General features: G+C 39.7%; 1 protein-coding gene across 3 annotated transcripts in view; it reads left to right on the forward strand.

Moving 5' to 3' along the window:
- The window catches only part of SMPX (small muscle protein X-linked), a 40,144-nt gene extending 24,984 nt beyond the window's left edge, over positions 1-15,160 (forward strand). For all 3 annotated transcript variants that reach the window (XR_001331494.2, XM_005516687.3, XM_014253011.2), the window contains one exon: positions 14,667-15,160. The gene's annotated coding sequence lies outside the window, so the exon portion shown is untranslated. The remainder of the gene's footprint in view (positions 1-14,666) is intronic.

Consider the following 15,160-nt stretch of genomic DNA (forward strand, 5'->3'; position numbering starts at 1 on the left):
ACTCAGTGGGAACTGCATTCATAAATCGCTTAAGTGCATCTCAAAATCACACTCCAAATTTGAATCTTCAAATTGCATATTGCTGACTGCTAAGAGTGAATGGGGCTCTGTTTCTCTGCAGTCAGATCCAGCAGCTGTGTGAGTGCTCCAGCAGGAGCTGCTGCACACATTCTGAGAGGAGCCTTTCTACTGAGATGAGCAAAGGAAGTCTTTCCCACAGAAACTGTAGATCATGCCCATGCAAATTCAAAACCAAAATATAATTGGTCTCTGGTGCCTGTTTTTTAATAGCAGGTGATTCCTCTCAGCTTTTCCTTCTGTTTCTCTGTGGAAACATATTTTTTTTCCTTTTCAATTTGTTTAGTCAAAAAACAATTTTCTGTTTTGAAACATGGTGCCCTGAGAAAGCTTAGTTCTCCCATATGTCTTCCAGTCAATCCCAATAACTCATTTCTAAATGCTCACCTGTCACAGATTGTAAATCAAGTATTAACAGGACAGGCAACGTGCTGTAACACTTTCATTTACGTTTGAAGAAACCTGTCTATTCCTTGGCAAAAGATGGGTTTACATTTGAAACCCTAATAAATTAAAAAATCTTATACACACAACATATATGTGTATATATATATATATATATATGTATGTATGTACTGGTTACTGATGTGAAAAAAACGTGTACTGTAGATTTAAGTATCAAATATAAAGTTACTTTTCCACAGACAAACTGGCCCAGTACCTGCAGTAGCTTTGAAGAAGTGAGATAATGTGAAGAATTGAGCAGATCCTGCATGAAGCAGATGTCAGATACACGGTTTTCTAATGCAGTCAGTAACATGTCAAGTTAAATTAACAGCCTGTATATGATGTCTTGGCTTCATGCTTTTCCATGTCGGAGGAGATCCTCTGGGTTAGGTGCAAGACGGCTGTCAAATTTCCAGAGCTGATTAAGAACTCTCACTTTGCCGTGGCAAAGGAGCCATAAAGCCTAGGATGAGATTTAAATATGCAGAAGAGGCTGCCGAGAATGTGGGTTATGGAAAAACTATGCTGGGGTTTGAGTTGGCAATCATTTTCTTACCACCCTTTCCTTTTCCTCCCATTTGCTTTATTTTTCAATATATTTTGCTTCATACAAAGTGCTAAGAATTTCAGGACAAGTATTTGCAAAATGCACAGACACTACTAAGTCTCGATTTAAATGTATAGAAAATAAAACCACAGCCATCTTCTGTCTCATCTCCCTCATACTTGCAGGGATGTGACCATTGTCTCAGGCTCTCTCCTTTTATTGCACGTGCCAGAGTTATATTGAAAGAAAACAGGTGGATGATTAGTACCACGATTAATCACAGTTCAGTTGTGCTGTGATATTATCTGTAGGCACATCAGATGTACGCTATATTTATATGGAGCAACACTCATACATTATGAATTCTGTGAGAGGAAGCCATATGACCAGGAGAAAGTAGCATTTTTAGAAACTGTAACTAGCACAGAGAGTCAAATGTGGGTTATTTGCAGTACAGACTGGGCAGAAGAGACAGAACTCATGATGAATAAATTGGATATTGCTGCCCAAATAGAGATAGCTGAGATTTCTATTTTCTTTCTTGGAGAGGAGCCTCTTCTCAGTGTCTTCAAGATTACAGATCTTGCTGCTAATGCACTGAGAACAGAGAAATCAGTCTGAGAGAGCTTAGGGATAGGGATTGCTTCAGGTTTGGCAGCACTTGGCTGGCCCCAGCCCCAACACCCCCATGCTGCCCATCACTGTTCCTGCAGTGGAGCTGTACTGAGGAGCCACCTGGCTCCACAGCAGCCTCACAGTTGAAAAGTAACCTCCCCTGCCTTCAGAGCCCAGCAAGGACCACTAAATGTCACTTCAGCTGACTGGGATCTCTGGGTACATCTCTTTCAGTGGGAGAGCAACACACACCAGTGTGTATTGCTTTCACAGAGCTTCAAACTGTCCAGGTGCCCATGATATCCCTGAAAAGTCCTGGAAGAGCCAAAGTTACAGCAGAGGCTTCTTTCAGGTTCCTTTCCTGAGTCTTCCAAACAAACACAGATCCTGGCAAAGCCCTCACCAGTGTTCAGGTCTAGGATGCTTCTGAAGTGAATTGTCTTTGTAACTTTAATTGCAGTTTAGTTTTAAAGTGAGGAGCACATCAGGCAGCAGCAGGGGAGCATCTGCAGGATGATCCCTCCTCCCCAGGGTGGCAAGTCAAGGGGCAGCAGCCCTCTGCTCAAAAAGGGTCTGTAGAGGTTACACTGCTGCATTCTTTTCCTTTTACTCCAATAGCAGAGGCAGGTAGGTTGTGCTGCTGCCATTCTGTGTTTCCCTGGCTACCACAGAAATGTGGCTGTTTTACTTTCCCCAGCCTCTTCTCAATAGCAATGTAAAGGAACAGTGTGTCCTTCAGCTGCTTCAGCAATCTGAAGTGCTAAAAATGCAAAAGATTCTTTTCTGACAGTCCTTTGTCTTCTTGTGCTTCTGGGTTTGCCATTAATAAAGACTATATTTTTCCCAATCACTAGTTTTCAAATGAATTGTGATTTTGTCAACTCTATTCATATAATGATTTAGTAGAGAACATTGCCCAAAGGGTTAACGGTGAATCAAATTTATTTATATTGTTGATTGTTGGTAGGATGGGGGTTTATAATTATTTTTTTTTGATTCTTTTTTTGTGATTAGAAAAAAGGGTGGGGAGTAACTGTTACAGTGAGATAAATCCCAGTCAAAACATGTCGGTAAATACTGCATTGTGGCAGTAACTCTTCAGGGAAACTAGAGGGCAAGCTTCTAAAGTACTTTGAGCTCTCTAAACCTGCAATTAAGTATCTCAGCTTCCCGAAGAAACACTAAGTGCCTCACTCCTAGGCACTTGCATGTTTAATCAGCTAAATGCTTTCAAAATACTGCCCTGGGAGGGCTCAGGAAGCCTGCTGCATAAAAATAATAGTCATTGCTGTGTGTCAGCAGTCAAACAGCTCCTATTGTAAGTCTGTTGATTATTATACCCAATATAACTGAGCTGTTTTTGCCTATCCCTCTGTTTGTCTCAAATTTTCATGCTGTGAATTGTGTCTTATTGTGTACTAAATATCACTGTGGGCCAAATAGGGTTTTATTATTATTGGTATCATTATTGTTTTATGTGTGAGTACTGCTTAGCATCTACATGGGGCTTGGCTTCTGACCCATCCATAAAAATTATTTTGCACTTCCTGTGGGTCAGTCTGTGAGTCTGGGAGAAACTGGGTATACAGCTCATTTTAGAGGTTGTAGCTGTCAAAATGAATCTTGAAGGGCAGCATTAAAGTGTTTGGCATCACACACCTGAATGAAGGTGCAGATCAATGTGGCAGGAGGCTGAGATGAGGCAGAGGCTGTGGAACCAGTTTGGGAATGCCAAGTTTATATTATACTGCAGATTTGGGCCTTCAGCTGAAACACAAGGGAGCAGGAAAAGCTGTGGTTAAATCATACTATTAACAGTTTAAAAAAATAGAATATTTCTTCTCTGATTCGGGGAAGCTATGTCTAGCAGCTTCTGAATGTTAGGAGTGTTGAGCAGGGATTAGGGTTTTTGAGTCTGTCAGACCTGAAATTGCTGACCCTTGGAAGCCCCCAAAGTCAAAGAGCAGCACCAGCCTCCTGGGCATAAAAAACTGACCAGATCAGTCATGTTCAGTGTTCCATGTTGCATCAGGAGAATTGCTGAAAGCAAAATCTTTCCATAAAAAGCTATATTTTCAAAGCACAAAACTTTCCCAGTGGAGAAATGTTCCATCAGAAAAATGTTGGACCATTTTGACTCTTGGCATACTCTAAGGTACAAAAACTCATTGCATTTTAAATAACTTTCAGCAGCCTCAGCCCATGCCAACTCTCAAGCAACAAATCAAGCAAACTTGGCTTTTTCTCCAGTAATTATCCAACCTGATAATTCCCTTGTCATTTCACCCTTTTGCTTCACTGAATGAAGAAAGGGCGTGTTTGCAAAAAAAGTCATTATATAAATATTTATATAATTTTAATCCCAAAGTAAGCATATAGAAACAACCCCCAAAATCAATTACCTTTAGGATACACATGATCAGACTTTATTTTTATAAAACTTTTTTTTTTAACATAGTAATTTCTAAAATCAACATTAAATGTGCCTATTTTTCAGGGACAAACATAAAACAACAGTCTGACTTGCCAAAGTTTGAACACATGGCTTTAAAAAGTCTAACCAGTCAACACTCAGTGCTTACACCTTTCTTCTCAACCATTAAAGCTGCATGAAAATGGAAAGTATTTACAATATAAAATGAGTGGCAGAGCTAGGATCCTGGACAATATGGGAATTCTTATGGGTAATGAAATAAAAGTCTTCAGACAATATTAAAGTCAGAAAGGAAGTGAAAAATCAGGCAGTATGGAAGCTAAGTGAGTGTTTATGTGTTTGTCATTGCACATGAAATTAACATACTGTACAGTCTGCCTTATATGGTGTTGCCTGAATTTTATGATTCATAACAATTTTCCTCATACCATCTCGTAGCTACAAAATTATGCAGGGTTACAAAACAAGCACAGCAATGCTGAATCATCTTTTGTACATACCAGTAAGTTTCTGAAGTAGCCTACCTCACTTTAAGTATAGTGGAAAGAAAACTTGGTATTGATACCTTAATATTTGAATATGAATAACCACTATTAGGCTTTGTGTTCAGTCCTGACTGATTAACTGATGCTTATGTGAGTCATTTATCAACTCAATATTATTTTAATATGTGCTTTCTAACATTAAGTTCCTCAATTTTTTTGTAAAAGTAAAAGCCATTGACTCCACAAAAGTCATCTGTCAACAAAGATCAATGGTGCTTTAGAAATGCCATTAGTGAGGGACTCCATAGGAATCAGCAGCGTGCCAAATACTTCACTTTCCACAGTCTTTGTCCCTGCAGCGCCATCTCTGGCAAAAAAACCCCAAACATTCTTAACCTTTGGCTTACCATTTTTTAATTTAAAAAATGCAAACAATATTTAAACACTCCTCTGTTTGTGAAAACCATGCAGACCCGAAGCAGTGTTGCTTAGCACTGGGGTGTGTCTCTGGAGAAAATGCCCGGAGTTTTAAGTGGCAGTCAGCATGACAATAGCAAAAGACATGAGCATTCAGGTGTGAAATCATAGAACCTTTCCAGCAGCAGCATTTTGCTATGTGATAGGTTGCATTTGGATTTGTGAGAATGTTTCATACATAATTTCGGGTAAAGCTTTAATATTTGATTGGAGACCCGGCACAAATGAAGTGCCAGTGTGAAAGAAGTCCAAGGCCAGTGCCTTCCTCCAGAATCTCTTTTGTGCAAAACAACTTGAAAATCATTGCTCATAATTTAATTATGTAGCACAGTTGTGCATTTTAGAGTTCATATGGCATGAGCTGGCACCATCTTGAGGGTGATAGCCCATCCCTAGAATGGCTTTTATTGCATTGTTTCAGGGACTACAATAAAACTGCCAAAAGGATTCGCCTGGAAGAGTTTACCCCACCATAAAAATGTCAGTAAAATTAACATCATCTTTCTCCAAATTTCAGCCTCCCCAAATGGAATATTTTTCTAGAAAAACAAAACTGGGTGGCCTGAATTTTCCCAGAATATCAGAGAATATCTGGGGATGCTCAATTTCCTGAGAATGAATCCAAATTCTTAAACTAGATCAGGCACTTTTGTCAAGAAACTTTGATTTGTTAGATTTCTAGCTCTCTGTCCACCCCAAACACCAGTTCTAAGTACTTGCAACAGCTGTTGCTCAGCAGCTTCAAACCCTTGATGCTGCGGGTCTGGTGCAGACACGCACCGTTAAGATCATTGTGGAATTTTACAGTCCAGGCTACTGGAGGATTTAAAGGCTGGGAGATGCCTCACCAAAACTCCTTCTGTGCCAGGCACAGGTCTTGGGTCTCTGTGCTTCCACGGGCTGCCAGGAGAGCAGGCAGCAAGGGTTTGAGAGGTGCCAGATGGCTTTGGTCCCCCTGATCATGCTGTCCTACATGGGATGGGAGAGGGTTTGGCTGTTTGGAGCTGTAATGCTTCTGGTGGGTCCCCTCACGATCCAGCTCGAAGGCTGCGGCCCCTACGCTCACAGGTCACTTTTGAAGCAATCCAGGAATTCTGTGTTTTAGCTGTGTAGTAATCTGAGCATGTTTGATCCAGGTTACCAGTTCGGTACCAGGAATCGTGCTCTTGCCTTTTACCTCAGCTGCAGACACCTCTGAGGTATTTTCCCCATGTCATCTCTGTGGTGGGCTGCCAAGTGCTGACCACAGGGAGCCTCTGCAGCAAGTGCCCTCAGTGCCATATACATTTTCTCCTAGCTGGAAACTTTGTTTTCAGAGACATGCCCTGGCTGAGAAACCCCAGTCAGGCAATTAACTCTCAGAGGGTGCATTTCATATTGCATCACCACTCTCAGTACAAGAAAGATGTCCCATTGTTTTAAATGTCACAGCATTTTTTGACTTCCTCTTTTAATATTTTTATTGTTTACTTTGGTTTTGTTTGTTTGTTTTTCTGTAATGAACATTTTACCAATCATTATTTTATTTGTATTAGCGCTTTGTCTGGTCCCTTCTGTATAGATCTTTGTCTTATAGACATCACTATTACCAGTCCATAAGGGCTCCTAGCAACCTCTTTTCTTCTTCATGCTATGCCACCACCCAGGTGCGTTGCTGCTGGCTATTTTCCACCTTGTTCCTGCAAGCAGCTGAGTGGTTTTGGTTATCTTTGGAGAAATCAATAGGATTTGTTGCACTTCAAAGGAGGTAATAAACACTTTGCAGGATCAGCCATTATGCTTTGGCTTCCTTACTGATGAATTTACTACAATGATAATTACTGAAGTTTCACTGTCTGCTGATATGGGGAATGAAAATTAAATTCAACTGAACTGTCCAAGAAATACCTCTCTAATCTCACTAACATAAACTTTTTGCTACTTAAGCTCTTTGAGTCACTTGGCTTCATTAACAGAATATTTGGGCGTACTTGCTGCCATGGTCAGGATGATACCTGACAACAGTGACCAAGTTCTTGAGTGATGCCTACACTGGAAACAAATGCTTTTTAATGCAGAGTTTGTATAGGTGAATGGGAGCCACTTAATATAAATTCAGAGAACAATTTCCCCTATATTGATAAATAATTGCAAAGGATAATAATTGTAGGCACACACCTGCATGGACTTGGCAGAGTTTACTAAAGTGCTAGAAAGGAAAAGCTTTTTTTTCCCTCAGAAGATGCTAATTTAAAAGGTAGAAAGTGCTGCAGAATAGTTCTCATTAGCAGAGGTAAAAAGAGCCACTGCTGCTCCTTATCAACAACTTTTATCACATCATATGGTATATGCTGCTTAATCTTTGCTCATGATTATGAATCACAAATGACCTCATACAGTCCCAAAGCAACTGAAGATGGGTCAGCAAAATCTTTTTATAGGCGTCACACTTTAAGTTATGACAATTTGTAGTGAAAATGTTAATTAAAAGCAGAAAATTGAAATGAAAACTTGAATTTAATGTCAGGTAAGCATCTGTTACAGCTACTGTGCTTTAAAACCTGTACAGGATGGAGAGAAAATATAAAGGATAGCTCCAGAAAAAGTCATTGCAGAAGTAGCAATAATACCAGTAATAGAGAGTGCACCAGAATTTATATAGGATTTTCTTTGTAATAACTTTTGAAAATGTTCTGCACAATCAGTCCTTTAAAATTCAGTCTGTTTATGAACTACTCAGCTATGATATGCATCAAGATATGCTTTGCCAGCTTTAAGAAACTTGTTTTTTATCTTTATAGACAATGTATTTATATCAGCATTTGCAGTGAATCCATTAGCTAAAAAAACCCATGCTCATTAAGGTTCTATGTCATGTAAAAGGGAACTGGCAGCCCAGCATAATGTTTTAGGCAGCTTTCTCAGATCTCAGCCAAGAAATGCCAAAACAAAAGTAAAATTATAACTGGTAAGGCTAAGGAGATGTGGAAATTCAGAAGACATTTCCATGCCATAGAGGTTGTAAAGACACTACAAATCCTAAAGCTCTTGAATTAGTACTAGTGAAGAGGTAGGGATATTTGTTTATTGTCACTGGAAATATCTGAGGGAGTCTTTTCACTTATGAAACTGCTACTTATCGCAACATCTTGGATCACATTCATGTGGATCATCAACATCTGGGTTCCACTTACAAAAAAAAGCCAATATAACAAATGACAAGTATCATGTCTTTATGGACATTAGGTTTTTCAGAGAACAAAAATTTAGAATTCATGTTGATCTGAAAGACTTCTGTTTGACAGCTGTCATTTCAGAACCACTGAGTATAACTGTGTCTCTTTTGCAAGTTCCTTTGGTGTCAAAGCATTGTGTCACTGCAGGTAGCAAGAAATTCTGATAACAGTATAAAATGAGGAATGTTTCCACCTGACTTTCCCTGTCTTAAATAAAAGGGTCTATTGTGTCTGTTACACAGCACTTGGCTGCACCTCCTTTCTGTGAGCAACACCAAGCTGCAAACATTGAAAGGGTCAAAACGCTCCTTCGCTCCCCATGTCATTCTGTCTGAACTGAGATGTAAATTCGAGAAAGAACATATATATGTCAAAAGGAGCATATGGCTTTTAATAATTTCTTCATAGAGAGGATAGCAAACTTAGTTAATAAAAAGTTTCTTTTTTGCATTTTGGGGGAAAATATTTTTTTTCCCTAGCATTCTTTGTCAGACAAATTGAAAGAATAAAATTCTGCCCTTCATTTTTTTTGTTTTGAAACCCTGCATATATGTGTATGTGCAACCTAAATTTCCATTTTCAGCTGCTTTCATACTACTTATAAAAATATTTTTATTGACTGTAGGAAAAAGGCAAAAAAAAAAGAGTTAAAACATTTTTAAAAGCATAAATGTTTATCTTTCAAGTATTTCACAGAGACAATGCCCAGAAAATAAAAATGAGAGAAAACATATTTTAAAAGAGGTATGATATATGCTCAGCTATATGAGAGTTGCTCTCATTATCCTGACAGAAATATATCAAATGTGTTGAAATAATTTGTAAAAAAACATGCAGGAAAGCACAGTTTAATTTAAAGTAAGATCTTTCGTTTAGTCAACCAGATATCATTGGAAAGGAGTCAAGAGATGAACTCCCTCCCCTTTGCAACTTAAAACATCTCTCTGGCACCCCATCACAGTATTAATATGTTAACTTGGAGCACATTTGACTTCCTACTGCTTCCTCTGGCATCTGTGGACAGCGATCTTGATATGATATAAATATTAAAGAAGTTGCATAGGAGAAGCTGTTTGTAGCAAGTGCTGCCCATCAAAGGGAAGTGAGGGCAGAGGAATTAAAGCAGATCCACTGGCACTCCAAGTTTCTGTCTCCAAAAGGTCAAGGCATTTACCAGATGTGTAGGAGAGAGTCTAAGGAGATAGTCTGGCTTTATTTCACCTTGATAATTCACTAGAGAAATGAAAGGAGACATGTCCCTGGATTTACCTTATGCCCAGGTTTTTCCTTCTGTAGAGCAGTGTGTTTGTAATTCTGGGCTAATTCTGCTCCAGACTAACAGACATTCGTGACCTCTGTCCCCTTCTTACCTTACTGTAACCGATACCCTTTTCATTCCCAGTGTGCTATTTGCTGGGAATGGCCAGATGTCTTTTAGATGACATAATGGCAACAAAACTCTTTCTTAGGTCTCCTAATCCCATAAGATTAGTCATTATCTTCCTTTCCCACTTGCACTTTTGAAGGAGCATTTTTTAACCCTTTTAGTCAATTTTTCCAAAAGGTGCAGAATTTTCTTCAAGCAGCCATACCTGTTGTCTGTGTGCAATTCACATGCGATGTAATAAACACTTCCACTAGTTTGGAATCTTTAGAGTGTGGATGACTTAAATCATGATCCAGCCTGGCTAAACAGTATTGTGAAGACCAGGACCAGTTCTCCATCTGTGAACTCTGTCTGCTCCCAGATAGAGCACTCCTTGCTGCTTCTTTTTGAGGGTTGAATTTATGACTGAGATAGTGGTGAGTAAGAGATCTATAAATGGGTTCTGGTGAGGAGTAAACATCATGTGGTCGTTCACTTTGGAAGCTTGTTGAGTGGGAGGCATTTGCTGAACCTTGGTGCACTTGCTATAATCACTGATCTTCTTTGAAGTGCTAATGTCTGTTTTCTCCTGTGTAAAGTTACTTCTTATAAAAGAGGATGCCTTAACAGAATTTTGGGGTTAAATATATAGGGCTGGGAACTATTGAAATAAATAAAGAAAATTTATTTAGTGCCCATGTGATTCATTCATGGTCTTTAATTATATAATATTAGCACCAAATGTGGTCATTTTATTGCATATATGGAGATACAGACAAAATGTGGATGGATTTCGTGTTTCTTCTTTCAGCTAGTATGCTCTCTAAGAACAGAAAACACTGACAACGGGAATTTCTAGTGGGTTTTTTTTAAGAATATTTTGTCTGCTTGCTGTTAACTAGTTGGATATTTTCAGAGAATAAAAGGGAGATGCAGCATTAAAAGCTGTAATTTTGAAAAAGGAAAAAAATATAGTGATATTTTGGAATTCATTTATTTATTTGCATTTATTTTTGATGTTGCATCTGTGTTGAACAGCACATACATTAAATAATGTCTTATATAAAAATAGCTACTGCTTTTTTTCTGTGGTCAGAAACCTCATGGATCCAGTCTTTTTTACATCCAGGAGCTGACACTGGCATCCAACCAACTGCAATCATAGCCTTGCAGATTCTCAGTCAGGGAATGGAGAAGGTCTTGAGGGCTGAAAAACCCTCTAATTCCATGATCCAAAGTGTTCTTTAGCATGTGCTTATGTTCACCCTTAATCAGGACAACATTTAAGCATTTGCTCTCAAGTATATTCTTTTTTTAAATGGCTGAGGGTTGTTTGGTGCAAGGTTGATTGGAACAGCGAGGGAGTCTGGTGATACCCTGCAGCAGCTGAAAGAATCACCAGAGGGCATAACTGTGAGGATTATTAATGTACCATAAGCAACCTATTTTTGAGTTTACAGGCTCCCATTGATCTCTGGAGGAGTTTGTGCTCTAAAAATAACATGCCTTTGGGAGCTGGGACAGGGAGAATTGGAGCCGGCCAGTGGGAGGTCTGAGTGGATTAGAGCATCACAGGGAGATAATATAGGGTCCACTGACTGCAAAGGGAGCTCAGGTAGTAATTATAAGCAACCAGAGAGCAGAGTATACCTGAGAGAAAGATTATACAGTTACCAGGTGTTAAAATAGCACCAGTTGCAAGCAGCATGCTTTAGACAAAATTTGAGGAAAGTGGGCTTGATTTTCCTCAGCACCTGAGCCGTAAGGAAAGATTTATCATCATGGCAATTTGATTTTTGCTTCTTTTGAACGGCAAGTGGCAGAGTTCCTGGGTTTTTTAGAGTTTATTGCTCCTCCTGCTAACTAGCTACTCTTGTAGGCACATGGTCTCTCAGAAGGCTTTGGTTAGAGCTGCTGTGCCCCAGTTGTGACTGGAAGAACTAGACACAGAAGGTCTTTTGGTGGGTCCATTGCCTAGTGAGAGAACTGTCATGGAAGGAGGGGAGAGGTGCTTGCTTGTCTGGATGGGATACAATGCCAGTTTGGACTTTTCAGCCCTGAGGTCATGCAGGTATTAAGGGATATTAATATTGATTTCAATGTAAGCTGAAGGCCAGAGGTGTGGGAACTATGAGGAAACAAAGAAAGGACAAAGAAGTATTTGAAAAAATGGAGCATGTGACCAAGACTAATGGCATCAACCAGATTACTTGTTTTATTAGCAACACAGTAATACAGTTTATAACACCTCGCTGTTTTAGTTTGTAAACTCACTGGCTCCACAACCAGGCAGGGGCAAGAGAGATCTTGCATGTGGCCCATGAATCCACCTTGGCCCTCATGAGTAGAGCACAGCTTCCCCTGGGACAAACAAAGCCTCTGCCAGACCTACAGACTGCCTGAGCCTCAAGACCACCTCAGGAAAACATCTAGTCCAATGTCCTGCTCAGGTCATTGCTCAGGGCCATATCCAGTCAGGGTTTGAATATCTCCAAGAATGGAGTCTCCACAACCTTCCTGGGCAACCTGGACTAGTGTTTGACCATCCTGATGGTAAAAGAAGTTTTATTTCCTATTTAGATGAAATTCCCTGTGTTTCAATTTGTGCCTGTTGTCTTCTATTACTTGGCACAGTGAGGAAAGTCTGTCTCCATCCTTTTTGTACCCAAGGGCTTTGTACCCATCTTCTTTGTATTGCCATGATCCTTGGGGCTTGACGTGCCCAGCACAGGATGGCTGTCATTAGGAGCTCAGGAAGTAAGGAAAGGCTAAACTACTTAAAGAAGATAATCATGGAGCTCTCATGCAAGGCAGTTGTCTTTTCCAAGGTGACACCTGCAGAAAACACAGCCTTAAATCTAAGATGCTGAATCTGCTAGAAAGGTACAAAAAAAATCATGTAATCATAAAACCCAGAATGCTAAATTACAGCTGTCCATCATGCCACAATCTACCCTTGATGTGTTTGGAGGCAGAATCTGTCACTGGCCTCTCTCAGCAGAAGAATCAGAAAACACTTGTAATGCTGAGGACCACACTGTACTCAGATTTACCTGCTCTGCCCTGCACACTCTTTCTCCTGATCCCAGGCTTGAGCCCTCGAGTTCAGTCATAGCCAGAAATGTTTTATTCAATACCACTTGAAAACAGCCACCCTGTCATACCCAGGAACAGGCATAGAAGAGTTTGAAAGAGAAAGGAGAATAGTCCTGAATGCTGAAGCACATGGAAAGCGTGTGTAGGCAGGAGGTAATTATATAGGACAGGATTACATGTGTGTGTGTGTATCCCAGGGAGCCATCAAATACAGCCCTAAAGCTGGATTTTGTTTTTGAAATCAGAACAAGAAATACCTAAAATTACCTGACTGGAAGGAAATTTCAGCTGAAACAGAACAGAACATTGCCTTACTGAGTCCAGCTCTGAGACGACTACATCATTTGATTGCTAATGGCCACAGAGAGTGTTGGTAGTACTGCATGTGGTGTTATGGCTGCTTCACTGTGGGCAATGACACCCTCTCACTTTCCTTCAAGACAAGTTAATTAACATTTGACTTCTTTATTTAAAGGTTGCCGTCACTTTCAAGCAGTTGGTGTAAACCATGAAGGGTTTCTCTTAATAGCACCCCTCTTCTCCAGGGAAGAGTTTCTTCTGAAAACTGAGCAACCCCAGCCTTTTGAATGTCCCTCCACTGTTTGCTCAAATATGCACAGCCTGCATGTGTTCAGGAGCACAGCAAAACCTCACTTCATGTAACACATTGTGAAATATAGAAGGTTGTCATTTTTTGTTCTCTCCTGTGACTTCTTCTCTGTTTTCTAAGCATTTGTTCAAGGTTCGTGAGTTCAATAAAATTTAACAAAAGTAGGCATATTCCTCCACCTCAAATACTTATATCTTAGCTGATTAAACCTGTATGCTGAGAAAGTTAGTGTCTTGATCTTTTGAAAGTTAATTGCAAAACCTGTTTTCAGGTTTTCAGTACTGAGCTGTCTGGAACCACTGATATCAATAGCAACCATGGTATTTCTTAACTTCAAAAGAGACCAGAAATAGGCCCTATGCTGGGCTTCAAATTAGCTGTGACTATGCAGGAAAGAGTCACTGTAGACAGGTCAAAGGAAATTGCTCATCACTCCCCAGTCAGAAGCTAAGTGTCCCCCCCCGCCCCAGTCTTGCTTTAGATAAATAAATAAAACAGTGGAATTTATGAAAATAACACAGAAAATACTTTGCTACTATGTCTAGAATACTGCCCTCAGTGCTGGTCAGTCATTAGAATTAAAGCAGAAATAGGGGAGAAGTGGAGATGTGACAAAAGTAGTCACAGGAAGATATAAGCTACCAAAAGAAGAGAGGCTGAAAATTCCCCAGGACTATTCAGTTTGGATGGAGCCTCACCAGTGAATTCTCTAATGGGCAGAACAGAAAAGGAAAGAGAAGAGTATAACCAAAGCAGTTAAAAAAATTAAAACTGCACAGACATATATATGTATATATCAGTAAGTAGTATTTAATGGTAAAATTAAATACCATTTTTATTTTTATGAACTGACGTGTCCCTACACCTTGCAACGTGGGCACATGGCAGGATTTGCCTCCTGTGCCTGCTGAAGCAGTGGCAGGGCTTTCCTGGGGCTGAGTCCCACTCAAGGTCTGTGTAGGGCTGGAGCTGCCCAGCTCGCACACTTTGCTGGGTGCCTGGGGCGAGATGGCAGAGCCCCAGCACTCTACACCACGGGCAAAGCTCCAGGCTTTAAAGGCCTGAAGTCTTGACAAAATCATGAAGTATCATCAGAGATCTGGAGAGTAGGTGGGAGAAGCTAGTGGATCACAAAGATTTGCATTCCCTGAGCTTGGCTGTAGACAAGTGCTGTCAGCGAAAGAAAAATTGCAGGTGTGGGGAGTATCCTCCCCCTCACAGCTTTTCTGCATGATCTGAAAATACCCCTGAGTGCACTGATAATGATTAATTTCTGCTCTTGTATCTGTTGCATAGGTCTGACAAGTGAAACTGGATGGATTCCAATGAATGGAGAAAATTTCAAATATTTTATATATTTGTATGAAGACCATGAACTTCCCAACTCTTCAATACCCTGTAGGAAGTATCTTCTTTGTACATTTATATCAATGCTTTCTTGTTGTCCATTTTGTTTAATATAGGAAAGTAGTGCTGAAATAGAACAAAGAAACTAGCAATGAATATAGGAATGATTTTGACCTGAGAACAGGGAGTAGTGTAATTTGAAGCTTGAGCAACACTAGAAAAAAACTTTTAAAAATTACATAATTATTTTCAATTAATTTCTTTCTATTTGAAAAATGTCAATGTGTGCAAAAGAGTTTTTAAATGACTTCACAAAATGCAGAATAAATGAGGAATATAACACCTTTTGTCCTATTGTGAGTTCCTGTTATAGAAGAGGAATCATGTATTGTGTAATAAAGGAAATGAAAATATTAAAATCAATGGTCTTTCTGGTGAGTTGA

Source organism: Pseudopodoces humilis, chromosome 2 (assembly GCF_049639895.1).
Source record: "Pseudopodoces humilis isolate 2021_Gansu_Grassland_sample_001 chromosome 2, ASM4963989v1, whole genome shotgun sequence".
Classification (NCBI taxonomy): Eukaryota; Metazoa; Chordata; class Aves; order Passeriformes; family Paridae; genus Pseudopodoces; species Pseudopodoces humilis.